This window comes from Lissotriton vulgaris, chromosome 12 (genome assembly GCF_964263255.1).
Source record: "Lissotriton vulgaris chromosome 12, aLisVul1.2, whole genome shotgun sequence".
Taxonomy (NCBI): Eukaryota; Metazoa; Chordata; class Amphibia; order Caudata; family Salamandridae; genus Lissotriton; species Lissotriton vulgaris.
Window position 1 is genome coordinate 726,923,359 of NC_141700.1, and position 16,597 is coordinate 726,939,955.

Below are 16,597 nucleotides of genomic sequence, written 5' to 3' on the forward strand. Positions count from 1 at the left end.
ACATCTGAGATAAATGAAAACTAAAATTGAGGATTTGTGGTGAAAACCACTCCAAAGAGGCTCAAATTTAGATCTAAGCATCTTGAAAACTATGTACCACTATATATGATACACTGGATTCTAAAAGTCCGGTAAAAACCTGGCCGTAATTTCTTTATTATCGGCGACCTGTGGGGCACCCAGTCCCCAATTATAAAGGAAAGACCTCAGGATGAAATACTTCTTACCTCAACTCCGGTGGTCCTGCAACTTCCTCAGGTAGGTTATTTCATTTAATAATTATAATAATAATAATAATAATAATAATAATATAACTATTTAATTGCAATAAGTATGCGTGTTATTCCGGCACAGTGAGGCTAAAGTTAATTTGTAAAGGTGGAACAACGGAATTATTAGGCGTGTAAGGAATTCCACAGCGCAGTGGCCCTGCATCCATAGACGAAGACTATTGTCGGCATCCTTGAGGCGTTACCTGTCCATCATCACGTGGAAAAGCGCAGAGGCGGGACTTCCTGACCTGTGATGAGCCTCCTCTGAAGACTGCAATGCAGCCCCGCAAAGCTGCACACACACTTAACGTGTCCAAAATGGCCCCTCAACGCAGCGTGCCTGTGCGCGTGGGCGTGGCCAGTGAGGGAAGGTCCAGAGTGACGCCCGGGCTATCTGACACTGCAGACGACAATAGGCCTATGTGTCTGGAGTATTGGCCGTCCCACCTCCAAAGTTTCAGCGGCGGTAAGTTTTCTACTTGTCTCTAATGTAGTATGGCGATAGAAGGTCTGTGCGAATTCACGGTGTTTTGGGCCAAGTGAGGCTGGTTACTCCTTGGAGTTGGGCCTGCTGTTGGAAGTCGAGGGTTCTGGATGCGCCATTTTGGCCCTCTTTGAAAGACCGGAATGTTACAGTCTTGGTGTGCTGCAATCCTGTGGGTGTACCACAACTGGTTAATGATGTAGTTTCCCAGGAATGTATAGCCGCTCTAATAACTGTGTGTTTTGTATCTTTTAATTTAGGTTTTTTAGAAAAGGCCAGAGTCGCTATAATTATAAACTGCTCGTATGCCAGCTCTTCTTTGTAAGCTACAAATTATGTTATTTTAGCTTTCTCCCGTTTCAATGTCCCTCTTCTCCAGTGCAACTTGATGGGGAGATTACATTATTACTTTTCTTCTTATTTTCCCCTCAATGGTGTTTCCGAATGCTGGCGAGTGCGTTATTTTAACTCGCGGTCTCCTATATATTTTTAGAAAACCAACATTAGTGAGCTACTTCAGATTGTGGTGTATTTAATTTTATTTTCAACCCCTGCACGGTTGAGAAGACGGAAAAGATTGGATGGGGTACAGAGGGAAGGGGATGGGGTACAGAGGGAAGGGGCCGCCGTCAAGATTCCGTGTATATTGTTAAATCAACAGTTTTTACTTGCTCTACGCTCAGCATGCACCTGTATTGTGATTCTATGTCTTTGCATGTCCTTTATATTTATTTGCTTGCTTTTATGGCTTTTTTCGAACAAAGACTATGTTTAGTGACCTTAATGGTAGAATAATTTAATCTTGCATGCTCACGAGCAGACTGTGCAGCAAGCAACCTGTAGCACACTTACGTACTACATGCATATTATGTTGGTGGTAGGAAAACGATGTTTGTGCAGTATAGCAAATTGCAGAATTTCGTACATTTTGTCTTGCAGAGGTGTTCTACGTTCTCATTTGGTCAATTTCAACATGTAATTCGTAACCTCATTAGAACAACCTCCATTACCACACAAGATGATAACTAAAAGCTATAGCAATCTTAGTAATTAATTTGGGACACCTGCAGGCCTTTTTTCTGTTAATTAAATGCAAATAAATTTGATGAACATCTTTTGGAGGACAGTGAGTAGAAAATGTACTGACAATTGTCTGAACTAGTATGTCGGTTCTGTTATTTCTTAAAAAGGCTCTTCTATTGAAACCTGCTTGCAGGGATGGAGCCTAAAGAGTGCTAACTATACGTTTCCCTAAATATCAGTCAGCCAGCATGCCTTTTTATTGGAAGTGTTATCTTGGCATTTGATGGACTGCATGTATGTAGAGACTATTGGAGGGCAGGTCAGTTCAATTGAGGTCTTGGTATGGAAGGGAAGTGCCAAATTTTCCGATTATGGCAACTATCACTTCAGGTGAACCTGGTGACTTAATTGTTGTGAAAGAATAGTAAGAATAGAGCAATCATTTCATACCTAGATGATAAACTATTTAGATGGGTTAAAGCTTTTTGAATTTGACCAATCCAAAATGCTTTTGATCAGCACTGGGTTGGAAAAAAGGTAATTTACTTTACGGGGCGGAGTTATGGGGCTTTTGTAATTTGGAGTCCCTATCCAAGTCGGAGAGCAAATTTTTGAAAGACCTACTTGCTCTCCCCTTGAGTACCCCCACAGTTCCGGTATGCTTGGATGTGGGCTGCTTGGATGTGGGCTGCAAGTCGATCAAGGACCAGGCTCGTCTCCGGCTGTTGCTTTTATGGGCTCGTTTGTGGAGGGTTCCAAAGTTAAAATCATATGCTGATGGTCTGTCCGAGGTGATGGAAATGGGGGGCTGGCACAAGATCAAGTGGCTGAGGGATATTAAAAAATCTCTTGGGGGAGCTGGGTTTGGGAGACTCTTGGGCTACAAAATCCGCTCCACCCAAGGCTATCCTAAAAAACTGTACTGGGACTGGGTGTCCTCCCAACTTATTGGTAATCCACGCCACTGCAATTCAACTGCAGCATTTCTAAAAATTAAGGACGTGGTGGCCTATGAACCCTATCTGGATTTGATCACCATGCCAGTTGATAGGGCTCTATACTTTAAGTTTAGAGTAGGCACTCTTCCGATTGGGGACTTTCTATCCCGATGAAAATCGCCAGTGCAGTTATCACCCTTTTGTGCCTTTTGCCCTACAAGGCCTGAGACGGTGGCGCATATCCTCTTCGAGTGCCCAGACTATATTCGTCCAAGGAGGTGCTGGCTTAAACCGCCATTTAGACGCTTGGGGACACGCCAACACTTGGTGGCGCTACGTATTTTGTTAACTGACACTTCCCCTCCCATAGTTTGTGGTGTCTCCAAATTTTTAAAATGGTCATGGTTGATTCGCAGAAACAGATTGTCTATCTCCGTTTAATCCAGTTTTACTTAATTTATTGCATGCATAAATGGCATTTTTACTTGTTCATAATTTTTGTGACATTTGTATTGTCGATCTGCAGTTTTTACATGTATGTAATGCTTTCAAGATATAATTGCATATTGAAATAAAGCTTTCAACCAACCAACCGAATAGGAGAGATCACAGTCCTAAACTCGTTGCAGTTGTGTGGAAGTAGATTATTAATAATCTACTGGTGCAGGGTCACCTTTTGTCCACAGGTTCTTAACAAGTAAGGAGGAATCGACACTGGAGGGAAGTACAAACCGTAAGTCATTTATTTAGCATCATGAATGGGGCCTCATAAGATAAGCACCATAGAGGTACTCAATGAGAAAGCACACCGAACAATGGTTAAATGGATTTTTATAGCAAAGATCACAAACAAGGGAAGCCCAGAGGTAAATAGAGCTTTGGGAAAAACACACAAAGGAGGTAACAGTAAGAATCGTCAACCTTAGTGCCTGCTGCAATTGTCGCGTCCTGAAGCTGCACAACAAGATATGCTAATTGGGTTAACTTTACTTAATGCTTTACCATTGTCAGTAAACCCTTTAGCAGACGCCAGCTGTTCTTTTGTGCTGACTCTGCATGTTTACACAGCCTACAATGCCCCAAATCTGGATTCTTTACTCGTGTTTATACAGATGCAGTGTCAAAGATAGAGCTGGGCTGGAAACAGGGCAAGGGTGAAAAATGGATGAGGCATAGCTTAATTAAACGAAGAGAATCAGATTTTACATTTTAACAGTAGAGGCCGGTCGTTAGAAGTTGGTTATAAGGGAAAAAGCTCTTCTTGTACAGAAGTTTTAGTGAACATCAACTGGCCTTGGATGAAGGAGCCAAACGCTTTCAAAGAAGAAAGAAAAGAAGTGATATATTTGGTCATTGGGCGTGTTAGCAGTAAAGTAGGTTGGTAAGGAACCCATTGTACTCCTTAGCAAACAACATTTATTTATAAGGAGATATGACTATTATAGGATGTTGCTGAATAAAGTTAACATGTTTCTTAACCCCTTGCCTGCGGGGCTGATTCCCCCGCTGTGCTGGGGGAGGGGGGTGCATGACGAGCTCACCTCGTCATGAGCCACGGTAGCCGTGTGCTCATGACGAGCTGAGCGAGCTCCTCACGGCCACACACGTTCCTGTACGGCACTGCGGCCGTTATGACGAGCTCAGCTCGTCATGAGCACACGGCCACCTTGAGCATGGAGGGGTTAGAAGAGGCTATTGGTAGAGGTGAGGCAGTCAGTCAAATCACTTTATTAAATGCTTAAAATTTAAGATCATAAAAGTACTGAGTGCACATTATAATACAGACGTTAAAACACAGCAATTTAAAATAAAAATAGAGGCACAATTCATCAAGTGAGATTACGTAATCGTCTAGTCTTCCATGAGCGGAGTAAAAATGTCGCCACAGAATAACATACTAGTTGGTTAGGCAATGTTTGTAAAAAGTACATCCCAGGGCGACACTGACTAAAATAATATTTGCGCATAGGCGGACGGATAAATCTAGTGCTATGATCCTTATGAAATTTACAAAAGAAAAAATTATGTAAATTTGAGTGGGTAGAGAGTCCATCGCACGGGCAAGATGGGAGGTCAGAAATAGAGTATATTCCTGGTGTAAAGGAAAACATATAGGGAATTAAATTAATTCGAAACCTTACTAGTATAAATCTATGGCGTTAATTGGTAACAAAAGATAAATAAGGAGCTGCACCTTCCTGATCAATTGGGCCTTCCAAGTATAATTTTACAGACTCCTTTGAGACATTCATTTTATGTTTCTCAGCTCCTCTTCGGTTATAATGTCTTGATTTCTTTTTTGGGTACTGCAGTGCAGTTAGATGGTGATGCAAACAAATGACCTAGACCGAGGGAGACAAGGCTATTCTTAATGTGTGTTAGCCACTGCATCCTGTGGACATGGTTAAGGGAGAGGCAGTCTTCTATCTGCCTCTAAGTAATGTTCACAGATTCTCTCTCCCAGATTGAATGCCATAAAAATGTTGGTGCCAACCTGATGGTATCCGTGATATAACGGATGTCTAAAATTCTGAATGGCAAATAAAATTAGAGCAACTGGGTGGGAGGCCAACAAGCCTTTTCCAAATAGTGTCCTCGATGGTCTGGGGGTTTGCAATCCCCCAGATTCCAGCCCCGTCGGCTGCTACTGATTTCGACTTGGCGGTGTAAACCTTTTTGACCATGTCAAGGGGCCTAGCGCCCAGTTTATTAATAAAAGTATTTAAAGCAATTATGCTTTTCTAGAGTGCTAGACCACTGTTTGTAATCATGTGGGACCAGATCTGTCAAAGGTTATTCCAAGATAGGAAAATGTCTGTGTGTGCTATTCTATATCCTGATATATGGAATTTTGGGGCCCTCTTTTTTCTTTGCTCCTAGATATTAGGACGAAAGTCTTTGCCTCATTAGTCTTCAGGTCTAAGCTAATCATGTATTTAACACGGTTCTCTAGTAGCTGCTGCAGCGCTTGACCAGTGCGGGCAATTAGCACTGCGTTGTCCGCATATAGCAGTATTGGGATGCGTGTTTTATTAAACATCGGGACATCCTGTGTGGCGGTCAACAGGTGGGATTCCACCCCATTCGTATAAATTGAGAAGCGCAATGGGGCGAGAACTCAACCCTGCCGTAATCTCCTTTTGATTGAGAATGACCTGGAGCACTCGCCCTGTTTCCCATAACAGACACTTGTCGAGGCTGAGGAGTAAAGCTGTTGGATAAAATAATTATCGCCTCCACAGTGCCCATATCTGTCATTATATTCCACAGATGGTGATGGTAACGCAGTTGAAAGCTGCTGACAGGTCCATAAATGCTAGGTATAATCTCCCCTGCTTTACTTTGTTATTCTTGGCCATTAATAAGCTTAAATTGAGGCACTCGAGGATATAGGAGTTCAGACAAAGTTTTGGAAAAAGTACTCTGCGTAGGTGGAAGAGAAGTCGAAAGCAACACAAGGTGCTAATAGTACACGTTGCCAGGAAAAATCAAATATGATGATGAGCGATATTAATGTTTTAAGGTCGGTGACTGGAAATATGCACTAAATCTCTAGTCTCTTCATTGAACGAAAGAATTAAATTAATTCAGTGACCCAAATCCATTGCGTTGAAGAAATTTTATGTTTTATAATTGCCATTTATTAAAAGTTAGGCAGTTCCTGTATGTAAGTGTACCTTAAAATGACATTGTGCACATTTTATTGCTTTACCCTGATAGTGATCGAGAAAGGAGAAAACCCTAAATCCCACAGTGGAAAAGTTCTTCGATATGGGCAGTATTCAATGCATTTCCTCTCTTATGCTCACTATAGTTGGCAAAGGTGTTATTTGCGGTTGCTTATTCAGTATATATGGAAAAATATTTGGGTTCCAGATTTAGAATGTTTATTGTGAAATTTCAGCAACTTTCAATGTTTGAATGTATTTGAACATGAGTGATGTCGTATTGAATGATTTGAAAGAAATCATTACCCCCTTATCCACTATATTCCTAGTTTTGTTTTACCTTTAACTAATTAAACTTTACCTCCATTCAGAGATTTGTTAAGCATGGACTGAAAGAGGTAGGTACTTCCCACACTCTGTAGCTAGTTTGAACTCCCCTTATCACTTGCACTATGTCCTTCACCCCATCGTGAAAGCTCGCGTTGGGTTTTAGTAATACCCCTTTGACTTTAAAATATTCCTGAGCTCCTCCCTCTCAAAGAGGTGGTTGTATGCCACACCATGACAAGGCCTCATGGTGTGAGGAGGGTCCCCAATGATGAAGCATGCCAATTTTGGTGGGTGAGGGAAACCGTCCTTTAAAAGGACGCATTCATATTAAGCTTACGCCTTTCTCTCTTTTAGACTCGAGGGTTCTTTTGGTTTGTGGAAATGAACTAGGAGAGTCTACCCTCGCAGGTCTATAAACCTTCTCTGGCCCCCATTTCTTTGTGTCATAGCCTGAGGCCCTGCCTGATCTCAGCAGGTTACGTTCCCAGACTTACTGTGCAGACCTGTTGAAGATTGCAGTGTCCTAATCTGCTGTGACGTTGCAGCATGTGCTGAGCTGCAGCACCTGAATTGAGATTCACCGATGTGGCCCCAGAGTCTGCAGCTGGCTGCATTGTAGAGCTCCTGAAGATCCATGCCTGAAGCCGTGGCCTTTCACTACATGTCTGAGATCTGTGTGAGGATGGATTGATCCGTACACAAATTCCCCGAAACCGCAAATGAGCACCAATTAGATCAGCTGTGAAGAAGATTCAGTACCCCGTGCACAGTCATTACAGACAAAATCTGCGTTGCCTGACATTAGTCCTGAAGAGAACTGCAGGCTTGTGCACAACCCAGAAGCTTTTGAGCAAACACCAGTGGAGTCTGGTGTCTCTGAAGAAGCACTGGGCCCGATCATGACTCATTGGAGACTTGCAGGTGGGAACCAACAAGAACTGTTTTAACTCTTTACCCTTAAACAAATTTGGAGGTAATATGCAACTGAGCCTGATAGTGCCTGAGGTGAGAACGTCCTGGACTATAGGGCAGAGCACCGGTTCAGTAGTGAGCAGAGGTTCTAACCTGCTGTAGGTGCTAGGACACTAATTTGCATTGTGTGCATATGTGTGTGGTATTAAGTTCTGATGTTCAAAAACAGTAATTCCCTTGGACTCACTAAATACCCCAATCGCATTTGCTCATCCACACTTCACTCTCTTGGAGAAGTGTGGCTCACGGTGTAGAGCAGGCAGACCCGGAAGCTGAGGTCAGACCCGGGACTAGGGTTCAATTCCCGACGCGGCAGGGTCTTGAGCTCAAATGTCCACGGACTCGATAATTCTCGCTTCGGTGCCTGCTCTAATCATGGGTTCTCACTCTGCAACTCTGGGCATTAAGCTTGCTTAATCTCCACAACGGCCCCCCTGCGGCGGGATGCCTGGCTTTCACCTTGGGGATGCCCTGTAGGGGCTATCTCACAGGGAAAAGCCAGGACGGGTTCCCAAGGCAAGCGCCGGGAAACCTCCGGGTAGCTGTGCGCTCAATAAAATGCAATAATAATAATAGTGCCTCACTGGAAAGAAATACACTGGTCATCAATACAAGTACCCCACAATCATGAAAACCTGAAAGGTCTATTATCACAAAGTATAAATTTATTTTAGATCATATATTGAATAAAAAACAATAAAATATCAAGTTTGTACATTAAATCATATCATCAACAATTATCATAAAATGTATACACAAAGAGAGAGACTGAAACCCGTGATGTTGACCTAACTCATCGGAGATGTTAATTCATTGAAATCTTTACAACTAAGTCAGTCACATAGACCAGTCCTGACAAGTAGTTCCTTGAATTTAACTTGCGTAATGGCGTTGATGTCTTTGCTCAGTATGCACCACCTTTATCAAGACTAGTACTGCTCTGTCTCTTTCTCAACCACTATTTTGTTTTATATAGATCTAAATGAAACGCAAAAATAAAATTAAAAACTATATTACACATTGAATTATAAACAATTTTCCGGCTGTTTTCGTCTTCATAACATTCCTATATTGCTACTCTCATAAACATGATTCAAGATTTAAAATTACAAACATGAAAAGAGGACAAACTTCTAACTAGCTGTATCTTTTAGACATAATGTCCTGTATTCTATATCCATAACACTTTATTCCAATTTGCCCCCCCATGGTCCACCTTCTCTATTGATTCACATCTATTATTCCAGTAGTTGTTTTAATAACCAGTGTACACTGTACCCCATGGATACCCAAAACCATGCACGGCCATAGTCATACCATCAATCATACATCCAAACCAATGCTCACATACCATTAAACTTGAATAGAGTAGATCACTTTACAACCGTCTTCAAAGTACTTTCTTGGAAAGCTGCAGCCCTCTATAAAGAAATAACAGGCTTACATTATCAACCCAACCATGGGATTCCAAATTCTTGCTGATCTCGTCATATAATGATATCATGGTGTGTTAACTGTATAAAACTCACGAGGACGAGCCCACTATGGGTGTTCTTTTATAGTGTCCTTTGCAGGAATGGGTAAAACCCACATGGAGTTAAAAGCATCCTCTATTGGTGCATTCTGACAGCACAGCAATCTTCACTCTAGAGTAATCGGATTGCAAACATATATAGTTTTAGACGCAACCCTGCATTAGCATAACAATTCTTGTATTGTAATTTCACTTATATATCTACCTGGACATTGTTTCCAAATTATGTGCTCTTGTATTTCACGTACTCTATTTTATTTCATATGGCGTTTCATAGAAAATACTGTTGCCACTGAAAACAATAGTTCTTCTGTGGTCCCCATGTACAGAGAACCCTATATTAAGAGGAAACACAAAACATCGTGTCAGAAGGCTATTATGCATTTTATATTTTGTTTATTTCTAAAAGCTATGTATGCCTCTAAACACTTATTCCATCTAAATTATTCGTGGTGCTCCAATTATGGATGTGCTCCATGGAATCCCTTCTATCACAACTCCTATACGGCATTAGTAAACACCCTCCAATTAAGCTGTCCCGAGAGCGGTATTATACCCTCTCAATAAGTCTAATCTATTTCCCTCCATACGTCTAATCTATTTAAATACCTGATCCACGATCAAGCTGGGAACTGCGTAGCATCCGTTCCTCCCCAAACGAGTAAGACACTCCTATCTCGTTTCACCCTTATATACAGCCTGCCGCGCCGAACATTATTGCCGCCAGGTGCCGGGGAGATTTCCTCATTTCTGCATACGGCGCTCGCTGGTGCGTGTGATGTCATTCCCCCACGGCTTCTTCTGACTACATTATCGTAATTCTTGCAATATGATCGTATCCCCTGCACACTATCCCAATAAATATTTATTATAAACACCACCACTGCTCCCATATAGATTAGGCGGGTGTTGTCCCATGACCGCCGTACATAAGGGGCATGCAATGTTATAACAAAGGTGGCGAACCGTATTCCGAAATCGATCACATAAATATTAGTTTTATTGTAATTAGTGTTCTTGTAATATGATCGTATCCCCTGCACATTATTCCAATAATTATTTTTGATTTTATATTTATTTATTATAAACACTACCATTGCTCCCATATAGTTAGCCGGGTGTTGTCCCATGCCCGCCGTACATAAGGGGCATGCGATGTTATAACAAAAAAGGTGGCGGACCATATTCTAAATTTTAGAATAGTGTGTGATCTATTTTAGAATATGGTTCGCCACCTTTGTTAGAACACTTAGTTGGTTCCCTGTCCCCTGGATAGTTGGGCCATTCCCTTCTTCTTCTATATTAAGTTCTGATGTACAATAAAATCACTGGAAGAGGTGTGGCGCAGCAGCCAGGGTGCCTGATTCTGGACCACAGGGTTCACGGTTCGATCCCTGGCTCCGGGCCAGGTCAGCCCAGCACCATGCCACTGTGGGCAATAGCTTGCTTAATCTTGCCGATGGACCCCAGCGCCGGGACACCTCTCCGGAGGTAGCTGTGTGCTTTACAAATGCTGGCATTTGTTTTTTGTTTATTGAAAATCAAGTACTTGGTTGCACAATCATTTCTTACACAGTTGTAAGTGCTGGGTATTGTGCACCCTGACGCTACCTCTCCAAGATGCCAGACTGCTGGAAGTTGCTACCACAGAGTCAAGTGCTATAGGGTTACACTTGGATGCAATTGGAAAGCCATAGCAGGGCGCACCCAAGGACAACAATAGTAAATTAGTGTTAAGAGCCAATGGCTTCTGCTTGTCCTGTGGCTCCCTCAAAAGCCCCTCCTAATGGGGTCTCACAGCTTCCCATTGGTATGGAGAAGAATGCTAGCCTTCTAATTATCAGGATGACCCTATAGAGCCTAACTGTAAAGCTGCAACCCAATTCCTAGTGATGCAGATGTCTTTGAACTAGAATCAGGTGACCGCTAATAGGACAGATATTCATAAAGAAATCAAGGAGAGGAGGAAAAAGCAAAAAAGGTTTAAGTACACTAGGAAGGAGGCGGGAAAGCTACATTACCAACCTTTGTCATCTAGTGTTTTCTTTAAAAAAAAACAAAAAAAAAAAACTTTTGTACTTTGCTATTTTTAACACAGAACCAATACTCCTCCTGGCCCTGCCCAATGATACTCCTGACGGAAGTGTCTGAACTTGGCTGTTGACCAGGCACTAAAGGCCTTCCCACCATTTACCTCCTAGTATGCCATAGTGTTCATGAATGTTCATATTTCTGTGTTTTTTCCAAACCCCTCTTTGTTTAATGCTGAAGTGTGTTGGCAAGTGACTGCAGTGTTTTTCACATGATTTCTAAACATGATATTTAGGCCCATAAGATCTGTTTTGCAGGTGCTAGTCTTGTATGGCTCTTCACTGCGTCATTCTCTACTCGATGTTCGTTGGGAGTTGAGGGTGTGTTTTTGCTTTTTTTTGTAAGTGGTCCCTTTAAGGAATGGCAGGGTTATGAGACTGCCATGTACACCCCATTTAAAACTGTTTGCCTATGTGTGTAACTTCATGTAGAGCCCACTGCAGAACAGGAAACTTAAAGTGAAATGTTTTAGTTGATTGAAAGGCCTTGGTGGCATATATTTACATAAATATACCACCTCGTTTAGTTTAGCGTGTGTATGTTTTTGGGATGTATGACGTTAAAACGCATACTTTTACCACGCATACCATTAGAACGCAATATTTACAACGCAGGATCTTTTACAACGAATACCTTTACAACGCATGACATTACATTGCAGATACTATTACAACGCATACCATTACAACGTAAGTATAGGTAAGTATATTCTGTTTTTAAAAAATGTAATTAATAAAAATTGAATTAATTTTATTTATTAAAAACATTTTATATTAATGTCATTGTAATTTTAAAATTATATATATATATATATATATATATATATATATATATATATATATATATATATAAAACTTTTTAAAATAAATATTAAAATTAGTAAAATACATTTAATTAATTTAAGTATTTTTATAAAACTAATCCCTAAAAATACCCCTGTAACCCAAACCTAGCCCTGAACCCTAAAAATACCCCTGTACCCTAAAAACCAAACCTAGCCTTGAACCCTAAAAATACCCCTGTAACCCAAACCCAGCCCTGAACCCTAAAAATACCCCTGTACCCCAAACCCAGCCCTGAACCCGAAAAATACCCCTGTACCCCAAAACCCAGCCCTGAACCCGAAAAATACCCCTGTACCCCAAAACCCAAACCTAGCCCTGAACCCTAAAAATACCCCTGTACCCCAAAACCCAAACCCAACCCTGAACCCTATATATAAAATTACTATAATTCATTTATTTTTAATAGTTTCATAATTAAAAAAAAAAAGGTTAAATTAAATGATATACTTACGTTGTAATGGCATGCGTTGTAATAGTATCTGCATTGTAATGTCTTGCGTTGTAAAGGATCCTGCGTTGTAATGGTATGCGTGGTAACAGTATGCGTGGTGAAAGATGCGTGGTAACAGTTGCATATCATGTTTTTGATTAGTGTGAGTGTTGCTTTCTTTTGAGCTTATGAGCAAAGGTTGGTGACTTGGCCTTTGTTCGATTTTATTGCTGGATTTTCATGAAGTGGTCTTCTACTTCTCTAATGCTGTGCCTCATGAGCTTGGGTTTATTCCTGATGTAAGTTTTGCCTCAGACATGGGGTAAATTCCTCTTGTGAGTTCCACCTCCCTGAAGTTGGGTTAGCTTTAGTGCCTCCCTGTCATTAGTTTAGGTCAGGTTGGGTGCTGGGCTCTCCCTCCCTGGAGTGGGTTGTGTGATTTCTGCCTTGAATACTGTTTTACCTGTCACTTGCTGCGTGGTTCCTTGTCCTGTGTTGCGGCTGGATTTGGTATGGTGCCTGACACTTTCTTCCAAGTCTTCTGGAATGTGTCCTTTCCCGTGGGTTCCAAACAGCCGTCGAAGTGCATTAAAAAAAAAAAAAATAAAAAAAAAAAAAATATATATATATATATATATATATATATATATATATACACATACACACACTCAACTGTGATCCTGAGTGCAAAGAGGGTGGGAGTCAATGAGCATCAGTGATTATGTGGTCGTGCTAGAAACGTGGCTAGAGAACAACACGTTGTAACTATATGGGCCTGTCACCTTCAGGTAAAATAACACCCACCGTAAATGAAATATAAATGCAAGTCAAACTAATCAGTGAGAAATGAACTTATACGTTATGAAAGCTCTATTGGTTAATGCGATCACTGTCTGTCTTTGTGTATGACCAGAGAAAGACAATTAAATCCTGTTTGCTGTAATCGGGAAGAGTAATTTGTGTATTGTTAGTACTATGAGAGCTCCTAGAAACAAGGACAGAGGTGTTTGAGTTACATTAGGGACCAGTTGGGCTAACTGGAGGGCAGAGAAGAAATGGTCATGGACTCTGTGGAGATTACTATAATAGAAACCTAGTCTCGCGTAGCCCTTATCACAGGATTTCCCCAGGTACACCCCATGTGTATCCTAAAATTGGCTTTTCAGTGTTTCCCACAAGGCAATCACAGCCACCGGTCAAGGGTAGCATCGTCAACTATATGGAGCCTACTAATTCAGTAAGACTGTGCGTTTAGACAACCCAAGCATCAAAACTGTGGGGGACTGTGTTGGCTCATACCATCAGACTATGTTGACCTAGTTGCTGGCCTTGCTCAGTGTGCCATATGGACTCCTAAACTTAGAGTTCCTGATGGTGTCTGCAGCCTCGGAACATGGCCACCCTTATTCCCCCCAGGAAATCGTGGAAACGGATCCATCCTTTCATTATCATCTCCGGCATGCCCAAGGGAAACACAATAAATATACAAATTAGCAATTCAAAGTATCTATTGAAGCAATTGGATCCTTGTTTAGAATGTGTGCTGCAATGATTACTAGAAGAAAACAAAGCATAGTAACCAGCATTACAAGAATGATGAAGGTTATTAATTAAAATATTATAATTGTTGCATTAATTATATGAATACACAAACCTACATTTCCCATGAACAGCAGGGAAATCGTTTTAGTAGCAGTCCTTTCACGCTGTCTGCACTCCAGACCCCAGATGGTCCTTCCACGTTGTCTACTCTTAATCTTTCTTCGCTGCTCAGCAGCCAGTTAAGTCGATTTTTCTTGTTTCTCCTCTGTGGTGGGTTGCAATTGTGATATGGTGCTGCGTTTGTATTGGCCTTTGTAATAATTCTGTGTTTCACAGATTCCCTGTAAGTCGTGGGACTCATTTGCGTGCCTTACGCAACCTATTTGCCCAATTTGCAGTGTGGTGAGGTCCTCCCGCCTCCAGGGGGTGTTGTGCCCTCTCTATGGGCAGCCCGAGTCAGGCACTGGTGATAGAGTCCTGACGAGTGCTGCTCTTCAGAGAGTCCAGCCTTCTTCCCTGCCACCTGAGTGACTCCCTAAGTGGGTCTGTATTTCCCTGGTTTCCATTTTACGGCCATGCAGGGATCCGTATTGCATTGTGTGTGTGTGTGTGTGTGTGCGTGTGTGTGTGTGTGCGCGTTAGTGCTGCCCTGCCCTGCCTCGTAAGTCCAGTGGGTTTACCCGAAAGTCTCAGGGCCATGCAATCAGAGCAGGATCAGTTCCAGGAGAAGGACCCTTTGGCCTACCTCCCTTGGGACGAGTACTTTTATCAGGCAGTGGACGACTCCATTTATAGGGCTGTAAAGCAGGCCATGGAGCAGCGCCTCTCGGTGCAGATTGCGAAGGAGTGCGCCAAATGGTTAACCCCATGCCAGCTCTCCCGAAGTCCTCCCCCAGGTATCCCATGATGACGGCCCGCAAAGAAACAGTGTAACCCCGTGGGGGATGTGGATGGGTTTGTGCTTTAAAAACAGGCTTTCCTGGTGCAGACTCCACCGCAACCAGTGCCTACGGCCTCTGCTGACAGTTCCCCCAAACCCCCACACATACCGCCTCCCCAGACCCCCTATACACTGCAACTGTCCTGGGGACACTAATGAGGACGCAGGCCTTTTTAGGCGGTGGCTCAAGGCCACTACCCTCCGTCCCCAGGGGGTGTCTCAGACATGCTAGACCCAGATGATCTTGTCCACCCCAGGTCGACGGGCTGGATCCCAGGTGATAAGGTGGCCAAGTATGTCGCGAGCCGGCTGTACAAGCCCATGGTGAAGGACGCTCGCAACAGTCTACGGGCGGAGTGCCCCTGTCCCAGTTTGGAGGGGCAAGTTTCCCTTACTCCCAAGATGGGTCCCAAGATGGCAACGTTGCTAGCTAAATTTGTGAAGGACGCGTAGAAGGGTCTTGGCTCCTGCCCGGACAAGCTGTTTGATGCAGTAGGTCCAGTAACCAAAATCTCATGTATGGCAGAGGAGGCTAAGGTCTCTGGCTCCTTGATTTCCCCAGAGGTGCTATCAGGCTGGGCTCGCGAGCAATTGTGTTCTTAGGGAACGCTAATTGTGCGTTCTCTGTTAATAAAGGTGGATCCCAAATTGGGAGACCTGCCATCCTTGGAGGCTGGAGCGGTGGCCCAGGGTGGTATGTTTGTGAACCTGTTTGTCAGTCCAATCCAGTCCAATATTCAAAAAGTCTTCACCCCTAGGGTTCTCCTCACTCAACCATGACAGGGGACTGTTGTGTTTCTATCTAGGACCCTAATTCGATATTCCTGATTTATGCCCTTATGTGGTTATAATAAATAGTATCCTTATAAAGGCATAAGAATCATATCCATATTTAGTAATAGCCCATGCAGTCCAAAGCACGGCAAGGCTACTCCCATAGACTCCTAGAAAGTACAACGCGTTCTTTAAACAAACCAAGCCTCCAGCAGCCCGGGAATCCCCCCCTGCTCTTGTTTTGATTTGCACAAGAACTCCTGGAGTCCAGAAAGAACTGTTGGTTCTTAGTGACGTCTTATGTCCAACCTTACGTCAAACCCGGCACCTTTCAGGTATAAATATACCAACGTTGCCTTAAGCAAACACACAGTGGTGTGGAGCAGAGCGGCTATCTACTTATTCGGAGCCCAGCTGATGCGAGAGCCAGAGGAAGCCGCCCCCTCCCCTTTGACGCGCTGGAGAAGCTGCCTTTTCTCACGCCGAGAAAATCCAGCTCCGGTGTTCCCAAGTCACCCTCGCAGGTTGCTGGGAAATCGAGTCCTGAGAAGCGAGATACAAGACCTCCTTCATTCTAGAACCAAGGTACGGAGCTGATTAAAACCTTAGAGAGAATTCTTGATTCCGATACTTGGCAAAACTTAACTTAACTTAAAAACTGCAAACTCACTTACTCCTTCCGGCGTATTAGGCTTAGGTCAGGTACACTGGGGTAGGCATATCTAGAAACACCAGTTGAGTTCGTTAGTCAATG

At 42.7% G+C, this 16,597-nt stretch overlaps 1 protein-coding gene across 1 annotated transcript in view; it reads left to right on the plus strand.

Moving 5' to 3' along the window:
• Positions 1 to 654: 654 nt before the first annotated feature.
• STAG3 (STAG3 cohesin complex component) overlaps positions 655 to 16,597 on the plus strand; it is a 1,294,449-nt gene continuing 1,278,506 nt past the window's right edge. The window contains exon 1 of the mRNA XM_086945989.1: positions 655 to 738. The gene's annotated coding sequence lies outside the window, so the exon portion shown is untranslated. The remainder of the gene's footprint in view (positions 739 to 16,597) is intronic.